The 21506-nt window shown below is 50.3% G+C and overlaps 1 long non-coding RNA gene across 3 annotated transcripts in view; it reads right to left on the bottom strand.

The window, feature by feature from the left end:
* The window catches only part of LOC108384299 (uncharacterized), a 175293-nt gene that overhangs the window by 5540 nt on the left and 148247 nt on the right, over nucleotides 1-21506 (bottom strand). For 2 of the 3 annotated variants that reach the window (XR_001849991.3, XR_012121594.1), the window contains exon 3: nucleotides 6833-7001. This is a non-coding gene — a long non-coding RNA (uncharacterized lncRNA). Of the gene's footprint in view, nucleotides 1-6832; nucleotides 7002-15119; nucleotides 15610-16752; nucleotides 16834-21506 lie in introns of those variants that run through there. The other variant, XR_012121595.1, reaches the window with a different exon arrangement.

Here is a 21506-nt window from a genome sequence, read left to right as displayed (position 1 = left end):
GTGAAGAGAGCCCCAGCTTAGGGCTGGATTTGCCCCTGTGATAATGACGGAATTGCTCAGGTTATTCTTTATGGCCTGCCGTGTCTCTACATGAGCTAAGCACATTGCGTATATTAGCTAATTTAATCTTTACAATGTAGGCTTACCATCCACTTTTATAAATGAGGAACCCACCTCAGAGAATTAACTAACTTAGCAGCAGGTGGCAGAGCCAGGATGCTGGTGGCCAGAGCTCAACTCACAGCTACCAGCCTCCTGCCGAGCTTTGCCTGGCCTGGGGCAGGAGGAGGTCTTGTTATCTGCAAAGGGTTATGGTTAGGTCAGCCCCTCAAGGTCGTTTCAAGAAGTGAAATATCAGATAAAAGGCACCAGGCATGTGGTGTCACCTACACTGGGCCTCTCACAGCCCCTCTGCCTTCCGGTCACCTCTCAACGTGAACTCAGTGTAGACACAAATCTTCCTATCTGATCATTCTTTCAGAAGATGGTAAGGACCTACAGCGCATGGGGCATTTTGCTAGGCACCAGCAACACCAAGCTGCTGGCCTTGAGTCATGTGTTCCAAAAGGGAAAACCTACAAAAAACAACTAAGGAGACATGGAGTGGACACTTCCATTTCCCTCAGAATTGGTTACTGGGCCCCAACTGTGGACAAAGAGATGCTAAGCAACCCACTTTCTTAAGAGATTGCAAAAGACTGGGGCCAGACACCTGCCTCGGGGCTTCACAGGAGGTAGCAGAACTGGCCTGCTGCCATAGCACCCCAAGTCTTGCCCTCCTTGCTCCCCATTTATAAGAGGAAGCTGAGGGTCAAGAGAAGAGAAGGAGGGGAGAAATGGGGTTGGTGAATGGGTATACTACTGCTCTACCCCCAGAACCAAGCAAAGGTCCCAAGAGAATCCTGAGACGAGGACGCTGCCAAGAAGAGGAGGCTGGCACCTCACTCCCCAGCTGGATGCTCACTGAGCTGCAAAAGCCTAGTGCCAACCACAGGCACAGGGTGGGGAAAGCGCCCTTGGGGAAGCTTGGCACACGTCCCTGGAGTTGTGCCTGGCTCCCTGCAGGGGGACTCGGTGGGAAGCAGCTGGCATCACCGGCAGGGAGAGCAGAAGACCCCAGCTCATGCACAAACCCTCAGGGGGCCTCATGTAAGAACCCACATAGACGGGCGTCACTGGGCTCTCCAGACAGGTCCTGGGCAAAGGAACTGCTTCCCACCTGGAAAGGGTGGGAGGGGCCTGCTCTGCTGGCAGGGTTAAAGGGGGATCTGGCTGCCCCCTTCTTTGGAGATGCCAGCCACAAATGACTGGATACTCATTTTCACTCAGAACACAGTAGATGGAACCAGACCAAGAGCAGGTCTGCAAGGAAAAAGGAGCAGCCCCTCCTGACCCCTGGCTCCAAGATGCCCTGGAGAGAGAGGAGAGAAAGCTCTTGCTCCCCACCCCTGCCACCTCCTCTGGAGAGGAGCTCTGAACTAAGACAGAGCTTTGAACTGGCCTGGTCTGCGTTTTAATAACTAAGAGGGCCTGAAATGTGTTAGGATCTGCCTATCATGAAGACCCAGTGAGAAGGGGGAGTGTGATGGGATGAAGCAACTAGAAAAGACAGATTAGGTTTGGAGTCCACTGAGTCAAGATTCTCTAATCAACTGGTTCTATAATTAATGATCGAGATCATTTCAGACCATGTGAGTGCCATGCAGACAATACAACGGAGCTGCGTTAGATGCCCATTTGTGGGGTGACCAGGTTGGGTAGACAGAAGGGACTCTAAGGAAAAGTGACATTTGAGCTGAGTTCTGCCAGCCAACCACATAGTCATAGGACAGCGGGGTAAGGGGGCAGAAGAGTCATCTAGGCAGCAAGGACAGCAAGTGCAAAGGCCCTGAGGTATGAACAAGCTTGGAGGGTCAAGGAACTTAGGCCGGTGAAGATGAAGTCTGTTGTGCGACAGGAAAAGCAGAAGGGGGTGAGGTTGACAGGGGCCACACTGGAAGGAATGTGGATTTTATTGCAAAGACAACAAGAAGCCAGTGGAGGACAGACATCATAGGTTTATAACCTCAGAGTGCCTGGCACTATTTGGGGAACCTAGTCCAGTGGTTATCAGTTACCTCACTTGCCTAAAGACCCCATTCTCCATGAGCAAACGGTATGAAATTCATGCTGTGTCTGCAGTTTATTCCTTCAACATTTTCCAAGCACCTAATGTGCTGGCCCTTGTTCTAGGAACTGGGGACTCATCAGTGACTAAAACTAAAAGCCCTACCCTTCCTCTAATGGGTGGGAGAGGGGTTCAGTTAAACAGGGAAGTTACAGTCTGGTGGATGGTAACAGAGCAGGAGAGCACAGAGGGCATGCCACGTACCAGGGATGGGGAGTAGCCCTGCGAACTAGGAAGGTCAAGAAAGACCTGCCCGAGAAGGTAACTTAAGTGAGATTTGAGAGAGCACCTTCCAGGCAGAGTCAGTTCACCAGCACCTCAAAGCTGGAATGCAACAGCCGTGGCCCACCCTCCACTTTCTTTGCCCAGCGACCAGCCCTGGGATTGAGAAGATGAGCACCGTCTGTGTGGTGGACCCTCCGGGGGATGCCAGAGTGAATGAGACTCAGGCCCTGCCCTGGAGTCACCTACAATCCATGGAGGAGAAAGCTGAGCCAACGCTTGACTTCTAGACCCCAGTGAAACAAAAAGACACCCAAGCCAGGGTGTCTGACTGCTGGGGGAGAGCACTGGAGCCGAGGCTCCTCCCGCTGTCTCTTGGGATTGCAGGGGAAGGTTCCGCTGGGTGTCCTTCCTTCGGTAGGAACTGGTCTGGGGCTGGGTCCAGCCTCTTGGTGTTTTATTCTTTGGCTCTGTGAAGATGAACATTCCACAGCACCTTTTGCTTCCTGGTGACACCACATGGGCCCACCCATCAAGAGGCAGAGAAGCCCAGGCTAGCGGGAGGGTGGGAACACAGGGGCCAGCCGAGTTCTGGAGCCGGTGTTCGGAAACATATTGGTTCCCCAGCTCAAACACGATGCCTCTGTGGTGCTCAGGCACCTTCCTTGTCAAGTCGTTTGCTGCGTCCTGCCACAGAAGGGTTCCTGTTCAGATATGAATGGCATGGGGGCCAGGCCCCAGGGGGTGTCCCTGGACCCAGAAGCTCACCACGATGCTGTTTCTGCCACGAGAGCCAGCCCTGTAGTTTGCTGTGGCTGGGGAAGTTACTTTGGTTAGATTTTCTTCCTCAAGGAGACCCAGGGGCAGGAGGCAGCCTGCTGCAGTGTCTATTTAAAATACATTTACTGTGGTGCTAAAATGTTGTTTTTAAAAATGGAATACTGAAAACTAAAAATTTCCTGTCCTAAACTGGGGGAGCATTAAGCACAGACTTGGTGGAGCCCAGGATGGGAACTGAGAATCATACTAAACCAAATCTGCCAGAGGAGGTTTATTCGCCCTAAAGATGTGGAGAGGTCTTTGCTTTTGCACCTGGGTGCCCCCCTCCTGTGTCCCCCTCCATGCAGGGGCCCTGCTGCACACTGAGGATTACTGAGGCTCTGCCCTTGAGAAACTCTAGGCGGGCAGGGAGCTGCAGGGAGGGTTTCCAGGGAATTGGGAGGGAAATACCTGATGCCAGCCAGGGAAGGGAATTCCCAACAAAGGAAAGAGCATATGCAAAGGCCCTGAGGCATGAAACAGGGAGCCCTCTTGGGGAGCTGTGTGTGCAGTGTATGGTGAGGAGTAAGGGACGCCCAGCAGGTAAAAGGTTGGAGAGAAGAACAAAAAAGAGCATGGAGCTTTTGGTACACAGAGGGAGAAGTTGGACTTTTTCCAGAAGGGAGTAGAGAGCCATTAAATGTTTTCAACAGAAGTGACTTACCAGGATTTCTGCTTTAGGAAGATCAAGCTGGGAGGAATTGGAGGATGGAGTGGGAGAAGAAGTGTTTGGAAGTAAGGAGACCAGATGAGAGGCATCACAGCACTTGGCCAAAAGCTGACGGGGGCGAGGGAGATAAGGCTTTACTTTTCTCCGGCATTAGGGAAAACTTGGGAGAAGTATTTTCAGCCCAACTTAGAATTGTCTTTCTCCTGCTTTTCCTTAGAACACCAATTGATTTTTTTAATGCTTTGTCTTTACTTACTTTAGAGGCAGAGAAAACAGAGAGAGAGTGACTTCGCTGAGCTGCAAATCGTTAGCCATGGAGCCAGGATTAAGAACTCAGGCTTGGCAAACCTCTGCGGATTCTGTGACATTTACATATACAATGCCCGTTCACGCTTCCACTCCGCCAGTAAACAGAGCTGATGAATATGAGGAGGATGGCAGCAGAGAGCTTGTTTCCATCCTGAACAGGCAAGAACACTGGAAAGGCTCCTTAGGAGAAAATACCGAAGGGGCAGTGTTCAAGTTTCACCTGTGCTATGAGGGGGAAAGTGCATTTTTGCCAAAACCTTTATGTAACTGGTTTTAAGGGCAGAGGTGGATGACTCCAAAATTTGCTCCAAGAGAGCAAAGAACGCGCTGGTCCTGGAGGGCAGGGACCACCTCGGCTACTCCTCGTAGGATCTCTAGGACCACCCCCCTTTGGGGGTTAGTGGAAAGGGCACTGGCTAAAAATGAGAAGAGTGGAATAAGAATCACAGCTGTGTGTCCAGAGGCAAGGCACTTACCCTCTTGACGGGCAGCCTCCCCATTTGTCAAATGAACAGAACAGCATCAACCTCACCAATTATTGTGTGTGGATTAAGATATGTAAAACCTCCTTTTACAGGGAATGAATGGTATATAGTAATGCTCAAGGCATATTAGGTGCTTTCCATATTTTCTCTAGTAATTATGGCTTTTTTATGAACATAAAAGTAATGTTAACTTATTATTTTAAAAGTCTAAAATACTGAAAAGTGTAAAGAAAATGGAAATTATTCAAATTCTACCCCCCAGAAATAGCCACCATTAACATTCTAGTATGTACTTCTGTCCTTTCTCCTCTGCATATAAAATTCTATACATATTTTTTAAACCAAAAATGTGATGACGGCATATATGCTATTTGGGGCTTTTTCTTTTCACTTAGCAATGTCTTGAGGACATCATTTCAGGTTAAAAAATACCATTTGATATGATCACTTTATTTCTTTTTAAGTCATGGAAATTTTTTAACACACACAAAAATAAAACAGCACAATAGACACTCATTTTCCACTTTTCCAGATTCAGAATTTGCCAGATTTTGCCACCCTTGCTTCATCCTACTCCCCCTTCCGTTACTAGTACTGTTAAGACAGTTCAAACCACATACCCACCCTCCTGGTCATGTGGCTCTAAATCAATCTCAAGGGCATTGATCACACCTGATAAATTAACAGTAATTCCTTAGGAATATCTAATCCTCAGTCAAGATTCAAATTTCTCTGATTAGTTCCAAAAGGTTCTTTTCCAGTTGGTTGATCGTGTGATCATTTTTAATGACCTCCTGTAGATAGGATCCAGGTTTCCAAGTGAAAAGCCCCAGGGGCAAACATCCGTTTGCACACATTTGTGGACCCCTCTCCAGTTATTTCTGTAGGACAATTCCTAGAAGGGAACTTTCCAGGTCAAAGCCTGTGCACTTTTTTAAGGCTTTTAATAGCATTTGACAAATTGCCCTCCAGAGAAATTGTACCAATTTACACTCCCACCAGCAGGGATTGACACCCTGGACCAGCCTTGGGTTGTTAATGAAAGGAAATTAAAGGGAGAGAGAGCAGGTGGGGAGAAAAAGAGACAAGGAAGAGCAGCCTGGAGGGAGAGGTGCAGAGGGGCACCGCAGAGCTCTCTGCCCCCACCCTCCCCAGGGACCAGCCTGCCCGAGCCTGAGAGTAGCTGGGAGAGCCCAGGGCCCCAGCCCACTGGTGACAGTGCCGGATTAAGTACTAAAACTGCGATTCAATCAAGACCGAGAACAAAGCTGGAGCAGACTCTTCGATCCATTCTAATTAAGAGCTGCCTTTCAAGAGAAATCAGGGGCAGGCTGCACAGCTGAAGGCAAGAGAAAAACTGCGGCAGCCTAGCTGGGCCAGAAGCTGGTCTGTTTTCCTAAAATCCCAAGAAAGAGCTCCATCCACTGTGTTCACAATCCAGGCACCCTATTCAGGTTATAGAATTGGACCTCGGACAAGGTGCTCCACCACCTACAGCCACCTGCTAGGGGCAGGGGAGGAGGGCAAGGAAGGACCCCCACGTGACACCTGGTAGGCACCTATTTCGCTACTGCTATTTTTTTTTTTTTGCTATAGCTTAAAACCTAACGTGTATTTCATGTTTAAGAAGAGGAAGTAAAATAAAGATACATCTGAGACCTGCTCTACACTCAGATGAGAACAGGCTGCCTCTGGCTCTCTAGCCTGGGTGGCACTACCCCATCACTGGGCATCACGAGGCTGGGCTCGCCTCTGACTCGCCTCCTCCGGTTTGCACTCTGAGAATCAAATGTTGAGCACAAGCCCTCAAAGAAAAACTAGTCCAGGGGTCAGAGTTAGCCAGTCTTCAGTTGAAAAAGCCATTCCAGCTGTAAACACTGACCACGGCGATGTAAGGTGTACGATGAACTGCCTTGGGGGTTGCATCATTTGTGAGATGGTATTTACATTAAGAGCTCACAGGATTCAGGTCACAGGGGATTCTTGCTGGTATAAAAGGAAGTTTTCAAGCAAAGATCAAGAAACAGTTTCATGAACAATATATCAACAATTCACACCTCATATGTCAATTGTATTTTGTACGGCAACTCTTTGAACTGGGCATTTTGCACCCAACTTCACGAAAGAGGAAACTGAACCCCAGAAGGTAACGTGACTCACCTGGCCAGTAGGAGTCAGGACTTGAACCTAGGTTCCCTCTGACGCAGGTCTCTTTCCAAGACTTTAGGTTGACTTCTTGGCATCTGTGAGCCTTTTCTGTCCCCGACCCTTTTCTTCATGAGGACCCCAACAGTAGATGCCTTTTCTGGTGGGTGTTGGGGCTCAGGAGCTAAGTGGAGGGCCCAGAAGGAAGACTTAGGCTCTGTGTGCCCCTCATTGTGCCAGGATCTCCCCAAAGCCCCTTCAAGCTGTTTCCTCTTGTTTGACTTTCACAGCAACCGAGGAGGCTGAGGCAGTGTTTCTGTTTTGTGGCTGAGGACACACTGGACCTGTGGCCTTCCTTCCTGGGTACAGCTTTCCAGGAACGCCCACCGCCCCTCTCAGGGATCTGGGAGTCGCTGGAAACATCTCGAGGAAGGTTGGGTCCTTCCAACAGCCCTCCTTCAACCTTCCTGTCTGGCAGGCAGAACGTGGCAACAACTCTGGGAAGCAGAGTGAGGAGCTGGTGCCTGTGCACACACCGTCTAGGCTCTGGAGTTAAATGGCTCTGGTTCGGTACTCGGCTCAGCCACTTCCTCACTGCATGGCCGTGGGCAACTCCCCTCTCTGCTTTGGGCCTTAATATCACCTCCCTTGGGTGGTTGCTAAGGCTTCACAACACAGCAGTACTCACAGAACACTCAGCCCTTGCTGAACAATCACTGTCCATGCCGCTCTTATCACTGTAGCTTTTGCTGCCCCGATCCTGGAGGTTCCCCAGGGGTTAAGTCTGCTGCACCCCACCCTTCGTCCGTAGAAGCTCTGGGGCTGGGAGGGCTGGATCCCCCATAAGTGACCCCTGGAAAGTGACTCACCATGGCCCAGCAGATTAGAGAGATCCAACTGGGGGCTGAGACTGGGATCCTCTGAAAAAAGGTTGGACCAACAATCCCTCCAAGTCCTACTCTACTTGTTTGTGTCTCTGCACAGCAGGCAGGCCAGAGGGGCTGAATGAACAGCTCTGAGCAGACGCAACACATCTTAACTGACCCTGGCCTGTTGACCACCACCATGTGCCAAGCCCTATTCTAGATAAAAGCCCAAGGTAACACTGAGGAACAGGTACACAGTAGGCCCTCAGCAAACATGAGTTCCATTGACCTCCTCTCACTGCCACCACAAGCCACCCAGTGAGGGACTCACTGAGCAGTCGGGAGCTCCCTGAGGCATCTGCAGGGTAGCCCACACCCCTTGCCACTCCCCCTGCCATCCCTACCCCCATCCTCCAGGCCTGTGTCAGCTGCACCAGAGCTCCCTGGATGCATGTCCTGTTCTACCCAGCACTCCTGGATGTCTGGGCCATGTCACATCACACCTCACTATGCTGTACAGTCCCCCTGGCCAGCCAAGCTCATCAGCCCCTGCAGGACCTCAGCAAGGGCAGGGGAGGAGCCCGGCAGAGACGGGGAAGATGGGGCCGGCAGACCTCCCTGACCCCGTTCAGATTGCACTCACTTCTAAGACCATCTGCTCAGGCAGGCTTGGGCTGCAAGGGGCACTGGGGCAGAAACAGCCGGCACCCGGCTGGCCACGTGCTGGCCTTGGGGGCCTGCCAGTTAGGAGGCTTGGCTGGCCTTCCCACTGCAGCTGCCAGTCCAGGCACAGCCCCTCCCTGACACAGGCCCGAGATGGGAGTGGGAGGTGGGGGGACTCTATGACCTAAGAAGGCAAGGAACGAGGGAGTGCCAGGAGTATGTTCCCCTGAGATGAGCACTGTGGGCGGAGGGCAGGAAACCAAGCCTCTCTGATGCCAGGACACCCCCTGGCTTTCAGGTGCCCCAGAGTTCAAGAGACCAATAAGTGAGCTCAGTGCCCCTACTCTGGGGGGGTCCCCTGGGCACCCCAGCGATTGCCAACCATCCCCTTGCCTCTGCTCGAGCCCCCCTAATACAGTCACCACAGTGACACTGTCCCAACAGCAATCAGAACAGGTCGCCCATCTACAGAAGCCCTTCAAAAGCCTCCTGTCCACCCAAATTAATGACCCAAATCCTCCCCCTGGCCTGCACACACTCCTCACCAGCCTCATCTTGTTCACACACACTCACACATGTGCACATGCACACACATTGGTGGAGCTTTAGTTTAAAGACCTTGCAGTACTGTGTTTATTGAACTCCCGTGTGCCTCCGTTTCCTCATCTGTTAAATGGGATGCTCCATAGCCTATGAAGTCAAACAGCTTTGTTACTTACTACTCTCAAAACCAAGAGACAAGTGTTCAGGGGCAAGTAGTTATTTTAGAAGTGATCCCAGAGGCACAGTGGAGATGAGGGGAGAGACAGGGACAGGGAAAAGCCAGCCAAGTGTGATGGAGGTGCCCCTGGGGGCAGTGTGGCCTCAGAACCACCCACCAATGGGTGAGAAAGCTAGGATATTTATCAGCCAGTTCCCATTAGCCATTGGCAAGGGCTGTCCTGGGAAGCACAGACTCCCCGGCACCGCCAGCTTGCCCACTGCCGGCAGGCTGAGCAATGTGGGAACCTGCCAACAAGTGTGAGAACCGTCCTCAGGGGACCTCTGGGAAGACCGAAGGGATATGGGCAGGCCATTAACACGGTGTGTGCTTTGGTATCTCTATCATAGCATCCTGCAAACTGACTGGCATAATATACATAAAGTGCTTACCACAGTATCACATGGTAAGTATGCAGTGAACCTGAGCTGCCATCGTTGTCATCATCGTCATCCTCATGTTATTGTCTTGAATGGCGTTATGTGTTCTCCGACCTCAGGGCCTTTACCCAGCCTGTTCCCCCTGCCTGGCACATTCTTTTCTGCCCATCCTCCCTCCACCTGCTTAATGTCTGTGTTTAAGCTTCAGGTCACAGCCCAAATGCCACCTCAGGGAAGCCTTCCTTAAATGGCTGGATTAGATCATCCATCCCTGAGATGTGCTCAGAGCACCCACTATGTGCCTATCTTTCAGAACATTTAATCGCTGTTTCACTTTAAATCTGTTTTCAAGGTTGTTTGTGACTCTCTGCTCATTGCACTCTCACTGGACTGCAAGCTCCCTGAGCACACAGGCTGGTCTGTTTTGTTGCAGACACGCCCAGGGCCCAGCACAGCGTTACCACACAGGAGGTGCCTGAAAAGGAGCTGGTGCAGTGGAGAGGAGTCTGACGCTGAGCAGAGAAACAGACACAGAATATGTATCCTGCGTGATGTCCATGCCACGTCAGAGGTTTTAAGAAATGTCTGGGAGCGTACATGAAAGACCAATTAATAAATTCGTTTCTTTAGGATTTCTAGAATACCTATTCCATGCTAAGCAGGGGCCAAGAGTGATAAACCAGACCCGCACCGTCTTGACCTTCACAGAGTTTCCCATCCCATGGGGGCATTCATGCAGGGAGTGTGGTAGAGAAGAGGTTCAAAGCCAAGGGGGAAAGGTGTGGCGGGACAAGGCTAGAGGCTCAGCAGGCCCTGCTTCATCGGCCTTCTGAGCACCGGGAAGACTACATTCCCCAGCCTCCTTGCTGCTCGGCAGGGTCAGGTGACTAGCTCTCACCAGGGCAATGTGGAGGAAGCCACACACAGCACTTCCCAGCCCTGGCCCATGGAAACCTCCTCGCGTTTTCCACTCTCTCTCTTCATAGGCCCTCAGAGCCCTGGAGCAAGGATCAGCAAACATTTTCCTTAGAGGCCAGAGGGCAAATACTTCAAGTTTTATGGGCTATACAGTCTCTGTTGCACCTCCTGGAGGCTGTGGCCATTGTAGCACTAAAGCAGCCTTAGACAGTATGTAACTGCATGGGCATGGCTGTGTTCGAGTAAAACTATATTTACAAAAGCATAATTTGCCAACCTCTGTGCCAGAGGATGGTGGAGCCACTGCACAGAAAGAACCTCAGCCCCCCTATAATTGTGTGCAGCAGGGCCAACCCACCTCACCCCCACCAGCCTTGTTCAACTGCACTTTCAGTGAGAAATGAACCCTTGTGTGTTAAGCCACTGCGGTGCTGAGGTCTTTTTATAACAGCTAGCACATCCTAACTAATACGGAAGACTTCACAGGGAAGGCGACATTCATCCTGGGCCTTGACAGATAAGGAAGGCACTCTCCAGGTGGGCAAGACAGGACCCTGGTAAGTCAACAGGTTGAAGAGTACAATGTAGCGTGGAACATACAGAAGGGCTGGTGTTGAAAAAGGGACATAAAAAGTAGTCACAGCTGGTTAGCCAGAGACGGGTAAGATTCCTCAAGGGAGGAACAACCTAAGACAGGCACAGTCACGGGGGGGCCATCAGGTGAGAAATTGGGGATCAACAGAGGTGAGGCTCAGAACCTCACCCACCCTGCTTTGAGAGAAACCTTCTGCATCCATGGATGTTTTGCTGCCCTTGTCTAGCTCGGATTAATACTTAGTCCATAGGCACACACCTGATCATCTACATTCGCCCTCTTACAGCACTAAACTATGTTTTCTACCTTTATCTTGCATCTACCTACCACTTCAGCATTTTATTAAAAATAAAAATAATAATAATAATAAAGGGAGAAATGTGGGATCAACATATAAATCAAGTATAAAAATCAAACGAATATTCATATTTGACCTGATTGTTTATAGTTCATAATGCGTGATCAAAACCGAAAGTTTCTGTGATGACTGCCCTTGCACTGTTCACCATGTAAGAATTTATTCACTATGTAAGAATTCGTTCACCATGTAAGAACTTGTTCGTTATGCTTCAGAAGATTGGAGACTGACGAGAATTAGGCTTGAGATGGATTAATGATTGTACATTGAGCATTGACCCCCCTATACTGAATTTTATTGTTGTTAACAACCATTTGATCAATAAATATGAGAGATGCCCTCTCAAAAAAATAAAAAATAAAATAAAATAAAATAAAGCATTTAATGCTGCTTTAAAAAAAAAAAAGTAGTCACAGGAATGGGAAGTAGGAACTGGATGTATGAAGAATAGGGCAAAGGTGAGAGGAACAGACAGGCACTGTGCTCCTGGCTGCCTGGCTGTCATCTACCACACACACATTTCCCTCCGCGTGGTGCCCCTGCTTGACATGCCCTCCCTTATCCCACCTGCTTAAAGCCCTTGTTCCTTCAGGGCTTACGGAGTCCCTGCTTGTTCTACTGTGATTAGAGGCAACAGAGGCTCTCAAGAGTACAAGCCTGAGAAGAGATGGTCCTGGGTGCAAATCCTGCCTCTGTCAATAGGAGAAGCCAAAGAACAAACTATTAAATATAATGGAGCCAGGACTTGCTAGGTTTGAAAACTCTTCTCTCTCCCAAACTATCCACATGACAAATGATTCTCAAAGTAAGAAACGACTTCTAGGCAAAGATAAAAGCTAAGGCCACTATCAGGAAAATGGTTTAAAGATGAATGTAAAGTGTGACTAAAAAAACCTTTTGTTAAGACCTCAGAAAGACTTGAAGTGCCTCATAGACCATCTTGAAAAAACAAAAGCCTTCTGAGGATCTTAACAGCATATGACTTTAACCTTTTTCTGTTAAATAACAGAACTTTGGAGAATTGTAAGGGCAACCTTGCCAGGAGTCCAAAGATAAAAGAGATTTGTGGATGTAGGTTTTGTCAAAAGGAATGAATTACAAACTGATTCATAAGAAACCCACAAAACCTTTAAAGGAATTATTTTGGCTATGAATGAAAAGGACGGAGAGAGTGCCAAATGAGAAAGAGCCCTTTGGACCCTCAAATCTGTATGGGCAGGAAGCAGGCTGAGAAAATTACTCATTGACAAACACTGATGGTTTTTTTATGGAAGTACAAGGGTGACTCAGAGAAAAGAGCCAAGACCCCAGAGGACACAGTCAAAAGCCAAGGAGAATCACTTTCAGGAGTAGGACTGCATACCAATCAAGAACTGGCAACATGTGCCCAGATGGCGCTCAGCACTGCTGCGGCCCAGTGACAGCTGTGTACCTCTCCTGTCCCCCTTTTTAGTGGGAGTGGCTGTGGCGGTTATGCTAAGCCTGTCCCATCATGCTTTGTGGGTTACAGCAGGGAAGGCAGGGACTTGTTTCTTTAGCTCCGAGATGTTCCTGTTGAGAGGCTTGGTGCTCAAGGAGCCATATCCAAGGACTCCACCCAAGGAGACACATCCTGACCTGCACTGGGCTGAGAGGACAGAGCCCAGGACTCTGAAAGGATGCTGTGAAGAGAGGTCTGGTGGGAAGACAGTGAGGACACCTTGCATGTGGAGGCCTGTGGCAGTTCGCTAGGGTTCCCATAACTAAGCCGTAGACTGAGCGGCTTACACAACAGAAATGTGCTCCCCCATAGCTCTGGAGGCCAGAAGTCCAAGATCAAGGTATAGGCAGGGTTCTTTTCGTCTGAGGAGCATAAGGGAAGGCTTTGTTCCAGGCCTCTCTCCTTGGCTTCTAGATGCCATTTTCCCAACATGTGTCTTCACATCATCTGTATGTGTGTCTGTGCCCCAGTTTCCTGCTCGTACACTGACACTAGTCAAGTCATATTGGATTAGGACCCACCCTGATAACTTCTTTTCAACTTATTCACCTCTTTAAAGAGACTATCCTCAAATTCAGTCACATTCTGAGGTCCTGGGGGTTAGGACTTCAACCAACGAATTTGCCAGCCAGGAGACATAATTCAGCATTACAGGGGACGTGAATCATTGTGAATCATTCTGGCCAGAGAGCACACAGTGACAGGTCATATTTTCCGAAGATACTCCCACATACTCTTCTTACAAGTGACTTCCCATCAAGAGGTGGGCTCTCTGTCCCCTCCTGTTAAACCTGGATGGGCATTTGTGACTGCCTTAGACTGTAACACTATTGCCAACAGAAGTGACACTATGTGAATTCTGAAGGTAGATCATAAAAGGTAAAACAGCTTCTTAGAACCCAGTCACCAGGCTGTGAAGAAGCCCAGACCACATGGAGAGGCCCTGTGTTGGCATTTCTGCTGCCGCTCCAGATGAGGTCCCAGCCACCAGACATGAGAGAGAGAAGGCCCATAAAGGACTCCAGCCTCTACCCCCAGCCACCATCTAACTGTACCCCATGAAGCTCCTGGTGGGAACTGCAAAACTGTTCAGTCACCCCCAGAGCCATGAGAGAGAATAACGATAAGAAATGATAGTTGTTGTTTTATTCCCCCACCATTAAATTTGGGGTGGATTGCAGTGCAGCAAAAATAATGGATGCACCTGGGGTTTAGAGTAAGAGAATAAGAGCAAAAGAGAAGGGAGGGGCAAAGAAGGAACTAGAAGTGCCACAAGGCAGGGATTTTGTGTCTTATTTACTGGAGAGGCCTGGCACATAGTAGGTGCTCAATTAATACTTGCTGACTAGTGAATAAATAATGGAAGGGGAGAGGGAAGGTCTGACATTCTGAGCACCCTGACTTGTCTAATGCAAATTTGGAGACAAAATCCAGGATGGGCCCAGAGGAGAGCACAAATGCCCAAACTGAACCCTGGGCTGTGCAAGATCCTCTGCACGGAGGACGCAGAAGGGAGAAGTGGAGTCCATGGATCTGACCCAAGCCTCACAGGGCAGTTTGCTCTTGAGCAACCAGCAGCAGGACTGCCAGGACTGCCGATGCAAGGCTGGGCTGTGCGACGTCTGGGAAAGACCCCGCAGAGGGTCTCCGCCTGGCCAGGGGCTTCAGCACCACCCAGCTTCTGGGAGCTGGACCGGGGCTGCCCCAGGGCCCCAGCTGCCTCCCGACCTGCCTGGATTTGCTTTCTGCCTTGCCGTGCAGTCTTCCTCCCCAGCTCTCCAGCCTGCAGGCTCAGTGTACTTGTGCTGTTCCATGTTCTCTGCTTCTGTTTTCAACAAGGAGCCCCGGCCAGTGTCCCAGGGGGGCTGGTTTTGTCTGCTTTTCACTCCTTTGTCCCCTTCATCTCATTCTTTCCTTTCCCCAACTTTCTTCCAGGACTCTCTCTCTTCTCTGTTCCCACCCACTTACTGTCCTTCCTAAGGCTGTCATTTGTTCCTTCTGCAAGTTAAGCCCTGTAACCAGGTTACCTCCCTGGGTCTCCTGCTAAGTTTTCTCCGAGCCCCTGTTTCGGCCTCACCCATTTTCCTGGAAGCTTATCCCCTCCTCTTTCCCATCTCAGCCACCCCTGCGCCTTTACGCTGGTGAGTACCTGCCTCCCTCTCCCCCTGCACGTTCTCCTCTTCCTCACTGCTTCTCTGCCTCAAACTGGGTTGTGAATGCTGTCGGCCTCGGAGCAGGACACGCTGTAAAAGCCAAGGTTCCCGGAGGGCTGAGTTGTGTTCATTTTATTTTTATCACTGTCCTTGGATGGATGGAGGTGTTAGTGCAGGGTGGGGTTGCATGCTGGGTGGGAGGAGACAAAGAGGGCGAATAGCACTTGAATTAATATAGGCCAGTTGCTGATCAGTGTCCCAGGGGTCCTGGTGACAGGAGAACCTCGTCATCTGGGGCTGGCTCTGCACAGGGGGCCACTGTGCCATCTCAGAGAAGCTGCAAGGCAGGACCTGGGACAGTGGTGGGAGAGGGAGATGGGCTGGCTGCTCTTCCCGAACCAGGGGGCTGGGGCCGGAGAACTCCCCCTGCTGCTCAGGGTGACCTGGGAGCACAGGGGGGCCTGCTCTGGGCACTGTCCTTTGCAGAGGCTCCCGGACTGCTCCCCGACGGCTGGTAGGTGGAGGTGGCAGCGGCCCAATCTCACACAATGCAGAGAGCCCCCTCTTGGGCCTGGCTCTGCTGCTGTGTTCATGGGCTGTTTAATTTCTCTGTTCTTATCTGCAAAATGGGAGAAATATCACTCAAGGGATCAAGGACATTTGTAGAATGGGGATAGAACAGCATTTTTTAAATACCTTCACTGTGCCAGGCACTTCTATACCTTATCACATCTAACCTTCCAACCTGTGGTCCCAGTTACGAACATTCTATAAGTGAAGAAATCGAGGCTTAAATATTGTTAGTGTTCAGTGAGATCAAAGTTGTGGGAAGAGGTCTAGAACTACCGGTTAGCAACCGCATCTAGAACTACTGGTTAGCAACTGGGCAAGTCCTTCTCCTCAGCACTTTCTAGCACAGGACTGGACTGGCAGTCTCGGGCATCCTGGGGAAATAGTAGGAAACTTCTCCATTCATCCACCTAAAAGCATCAAGTGCCCATTGTGTACCAGGCACTGTTCTGGGGACAGGGACATGATGGTGGGCAGGGCAGACAAGGTGCCTGTTCTCACGGAGCTCACATTCTAGGATAGAGACAGATACCAAAACAAAACCACACACACAAGTCAAAATATAATGCTAGATTGTGCAGAGTAAAAGAAACATACACAATGGTGTAAGAAATAAAAACCAAGGACCCTAGTGCAGATATAGGCAGCAGAAAGGAGCATCCCTGACAAAGAGAAGTTTCTGTTGCAATCTGAAGGAGGAACAGGTATTGCCTAAAGAAAGGCAGGTCAAAGGGCAAGCATGTGCAAAGATCCTGGGGCAGAAAGAGCAGTGTGGTGAAAGAACGGACAGGTGGCCAAAGGGCTGAGAAGAGAGAGCTAAAGGCAGGGGCACCAGGAGGGCCCTGGGGAGACAGGCAGACATAAGTTATAGAAGGTACCCAGAATGTACATGAACCCATTTAAGGGCTTTATGCAAGGATGTAACATGGACTGATTCTGTTTCCAAAAAATCCCTCTGGCTACTGTACAGAGAAGCTGCTGCAGAGAAAGGACCAAGAACAAACAGGAGAAGACCCCTAATAAAACCTCTAAGCAGGAAATGATAGTGGCTTACATAAAGAAGATGCTCAGAGACTTATGTTTGTTAAGCTCTCTCCCTTGCCCCTGGGAGAGCAGCATAATCATGCCCATTTGACAGATGAGAAAGCTGAGACTTTTAGGAGATTAAAGTGGCTTGTACAACATGACTCACCTAGTAAATGCTGGACTCTGGATTTCAAATCCAGACTTTCCCACTCCCAGTCCAGGCCTCTTGCCTTTCTGTCTTTTGGTCCTAAGAGAGTTAAAGATGTGGGTCAAGTGGGAAAGTTCAAAAATAAACTGTTGGGCTTTTGAAATGTGTAGTCTTTGGGCATCCTCATCATTGAGCTTTTACTGAAATTCTCAAATGTTAAGGTTCCTAAATCCTGGTTTCTTAATCTCTGTGAGGGGACAATGAACCACCCCTCCTTCCAGGGCTGCAGTGAGAATTCAATGGGCATGGATGTAAAGCACTTAGGAAAATGTCTGGCACCCAGGAGGTATTCAATCAATGTCAGCTCTCCTTTCCTTAAAGAGGATGGAGGGTCCAGCCTGTCTGGCTTCAAGAACCAGTGACATATGCCTGTTGTCATGTCATTGACCGTGGGTGATGGATTTGACAATCAGTCATGCTGTATGGCCAGCATAGGCTCTGAGCATTGGCTGGAAGGCTGAGTCGGTTCTCTCGGTGAGTCCCCATGTGCTCCGGCCACAAGTTTACAGAGGAGGCAGTCACACGGCTGCCCGCTGGCCGGGATATCCCTGCGCAGTTCCCTGCAGCAAGCTACCCATGGCTGGTCCCTGATTCCATCTCCTTCCAACCATTTCCAACCACATGCCCAACTCCTGCGGTTCAGCCAACTGGCAGGCCTCTCTGGGGCCTAAGAAATGTGCACATGTGAGAGTAGGATGCTTGTTCCTGCCTGCAAAGGACTTCCTATCAGCTCCTGATGGGTGGCTCCTTCCTCTCTGGACAGATAAAAAGGATGCTCAGATGCAGGTTAACTGTCCCCAGTGGCAGGATACTAAGTGCACAGACTGGGTTGGGGACTCAGAGCCACCTGACTCGCCCTGTGCTCTGCCCCATATTCCTTGCCCAGGACACCCCCTCCTGCCTGCCATCCTTATCCAGAGGCACATTCCTCCCACAACACCCAGCAAGTGTCAAAGACAGCCAAGAGACAGGAGCCTGTGTTCTTGGGTGACCAGAGGTTGCAGAGTCTCCTTGCCTCCCCTTGCTGCTGAATGTAAGTTGAGAGAGACATTTTTACTATGCTAAGCCACTGAGCTTTTGTATTTATCTGTTTCTAGAATGACCCAAATTTATCCCAGTGGTAACAAGTCCCATTGGAATAGAGAGTTGCTCAGGGGAAGTATGTAGGCTAAGCAGAGGGGCTCCGGGAGGAGGTTCTGGGGAGCACGGATGCTTATGGGATGGGCAGAGGAAGAGCTGTCTGCAAGGGAGGCTGGGAAGGAGAACCTAAGAGGTAGAAGGAAACATGGACAGTGTGGTAGCATGTCACCCAAGGAAGAAAAAGGGCCTTGAGGAGGGAAGAGGCCTCAGGTGGTCCACTGGTGCCCACAGCTCAGTCTACGGGCCTGAGAGTGGCCACTGTCCTTGTAACACAGGGGTGCCGCTGTTCCGGCTGTGAGCAGGTTACTGGAGAGATGAGGAAGGAGATCTGAAGTGCTGAAGGCTCCAGCTGCAGAGGGGCTGAGAGGGTTTGGGGTTGCTGTTGAGAGACCAGACACTGGGGGATGTGTATATGCCAGTGAGGAAGAGCCAGTAGTAGGAGAGGGAGGCAGGTAAGATGAAGGGCTTTGTTTTTCTGTATCTCTGCCTTTCATTTCAAGCTACCTCAAATCCTATTTAAAAATAGAGTATAAATAAATGATCAAATAATAAGACACTGTTCATCCCATGCCAGCCAGTGACCTTGAAAGGGTCTTCAGAACAGCCTTGGTTCTCTCCTGGCTTACGTCAGATTTGCCCTATCAACCACAGTGAACAAACACTGGCTGGGAAACTGCCCGGCGCCAGGTCCCACACCAGCTGGACGCAGAGCCCAGTCTCTGCCCTCAGGGAGCTCAGCATCTGATGATGCAATGGATGTGGAGATGAGCCCCAGGGAGACAATGGGACCCGCACAGAGAGACCACACAAGGTGCCTCAGTCACTCAGAGGAAGGAAGGAGACGCTCAGGATGGGAGTATCATGGAGGACCTCAGGGAAGAGGCAACACCTAACCAGGGCTTTGAATGACACCCAGGAGTTCCCCGATCAGAAAGAGGAACAGCACATGCAGAGGCCCTGAGGTATGAGAAAGTAGGGGCCTGCAAGGACTTTGACATTGGTGGAGCCTAAATGTGAGAACGAGATCAGAGTGAGATGAACCTGGCAGTGGGGACAGGGACCTGGTCAGCAACCTACCCCGCAGGACCTCTTTGTTTCCTGCAGATGTTAACAACACCTTGTACAGTGGAATGAGCTACTGCTCTCCTGTCCCCAGTTTCAGGGAGAAAGTTGAGGATCAGAGGAAGGCTGTAAGGGATTCATTCAGAGAGTATCCACCATGTGCCAGGCAGTGTGCCAGAATCTTGTGCCATGTGGGCGAACAAAACAGGCAGAAAGCATCACCCCTGAGGAGCTGACATGCTCATGTCAGGAGTCAGACAATAAACGGCAATTCTGATTCTCCTTAAGTAAATTGTATAAGATGCTGGATGGTGATATTTGTTATGAAACAAAGAACAAGTTGGACAGAGTGGGGTGGAGTGGGAGTCTGGGGTGTGAGTGATGCAACCCTGTGGTCAGGGAGGAAGGAATCTGTCGAGCAGAGACTGAAAGGACATGAGGGGGTGAGCTGTGTGTTTATCTGGGGCAAGAGGGAGAAACCAGTGCAAAGGCCTGGAGGCAGAAGTGTGCCTGGTGTCCCGGGGGAAGGCAAGGGGACAGGTGTGGTTGAGCAGAGTAGTATGGGATGTATGAGGCCAGGTCAGGGAGGACCCTTGCAGGCTCCCTTAAGCCTTGGTTTCACCCAGAGTGAAATAGGCAGTCACCACCCAGGCCCAGGCAAATTGCTGACCTGGTCTGACACAGCCATGTCACTGTGTTGGGAATGGATGGAGGTGGAGCTGAGATAGAAGCAGGGAGACCAATTAGGAAGCTAATGGGATAGTCCAAGCAGGAGAGGATAGTGGCTCCAACCAGGGTGGAAGCAGAGAGAAGTGACTGATTCTGAACATAGGATTTCCTAATGGATTAGATATGGAGCATAAGAGAGACGGGGGGACCCGCAGTGACTCCAGGGCTTTGGACTGTGCACAAGGCTGGAGTCACCAGTCATCAAGGCAGAAGACGCTGCAAAGAAGCAGGGTCAGGATGGAGGAGAGCAAGGGTTTAGATGCATGGAGTTTGGGGTGTCTACTGAACAAGTGGAAACAAGGAGGCTGTGGGAGGTGTGAGTCCAGAGTACGGGAGAGGGGTCTGACTGGAGGCGGAAATCTGGGCGTCGTCGATGGATAGACAGCACTTGTGAGGGTAACACCATTTGTCCCCAGGGATCCAGACATGACCCAGGGAAGAGGTGAAGACCCTCTTAGTATCAGAGAGCAGGATTATTTTTCACAAGGAGCAGGATCAAAACCATATTAAAAGGAGGAGTGTGCATGTTTCTTGTGTAGGTCAAACTGATGTCTCTGGAAGAATCAGATACTAGTGGTTTGCCCTGAAGGAAGTCAGGAGAAACCAGCCCCAGCATGGCTGAAGGAAAGACACCCAGTGAAACCCAAGCACCTTCTACGTTTCTCAGGAAAATCCCTCTGCCTCAATTTCCTCATCCATAAAATGGGTGTACACTTCCCCTTAAGCATTTTGTAATTGTGACAATGTATGCATTGCTTTCATGACTAGGAATGTCTTTACTATTATAAAGAGTCTGGCACATGCAGGTGCTTGGAACAATAATAATTGTCACTCCTAATGTGACAATGCTGAGAATGACACTGTGATGAGGAGAAGGGCGGCCCTTTGTGGCTAAGGCCCTGCCTGCCTATCAGTGAGAGCCTGCAGGATTGCAGGGCTGGGGCCCTGGACACACTGTAGGCAGCAGCAGGCCCCGCTTCCCACAACCCCACCCCCAAGCTGACTTTGCCCGCTGCCACCCCAGAACACCTTCAATTGGTGCCAGTGGCAGCGAGCTGCCATCTGATGTGACACAGCATCTGCCCTGTAGGAAGTGAACCAAGACCTGTCAGCTTAGGCTGTGTGAGGAGCACCAACATCTCTGAGGCCTGGGAAGGCTGGGTGAGACCCCAATGTGGGCCAGAGCCCAAAAAGAGCACAATAATAATAATGGCAACAGTTATTTGTTGAGTGCCCGCCTGCCCCAGGCCCCCTCCTGAGACCTTTGCATGTCATAACTCATGAGACACAGAGAAGAAAGCAGTTCCCAGCAGGCAGAGCAGGGCCCCTGGCGCTGCTGAGGGCAGCAGACAAGATGTGCGGTTGCAGACCATGGAAGCCAACTGAGGCTGACTGGACCAAACAGACTGGGGAATGGAGGGGATTTTGTGGAAGGCCACTGGCTAGTTCGCTGAACTGAACGGCAGGCTGAGAATTCAGGTCTGCAAAAGGGCAGGGCTGCAGCCATTCTGGAGTCTGGGAGGCCTGAATTACACAGCAGCTCATAAGACAGGTGCTGCAGTGAATGTGCCCCAACAGTTCTCTACCGTTGGCTGCTTTTGTGGAGGACAGGGGGTGTTTGTAGTTCTCTGTTTGAGACTCAGAGGTCAAGTAAGTTGAATTTGCATCATGTGTCTAAGAGAGGGCAGCACACCTGAACTGACAATATTCCCAAGACTATACCCTATGGGGAAGAGGTAATCGGCCCCCAAAGAAATCAGGGTGCTGTGACCAGAGAATAA

Source organism: Manis javanica, chromosome 10 (assembly GCF_040802235.1).
Source record: "Manis javanica isolate MJ-LG chromosome 10, MJ_LKY, whole genome shotgun sequence".
Lineage (NCBI taxonomy): Eukaryota > Metazoa > Chordata > Mammalia > Pholidota > Manidae > Manis > Manis javanica.
This window is presented reverse-complemented; position numbering and strand designations above follow the sequence as displayed.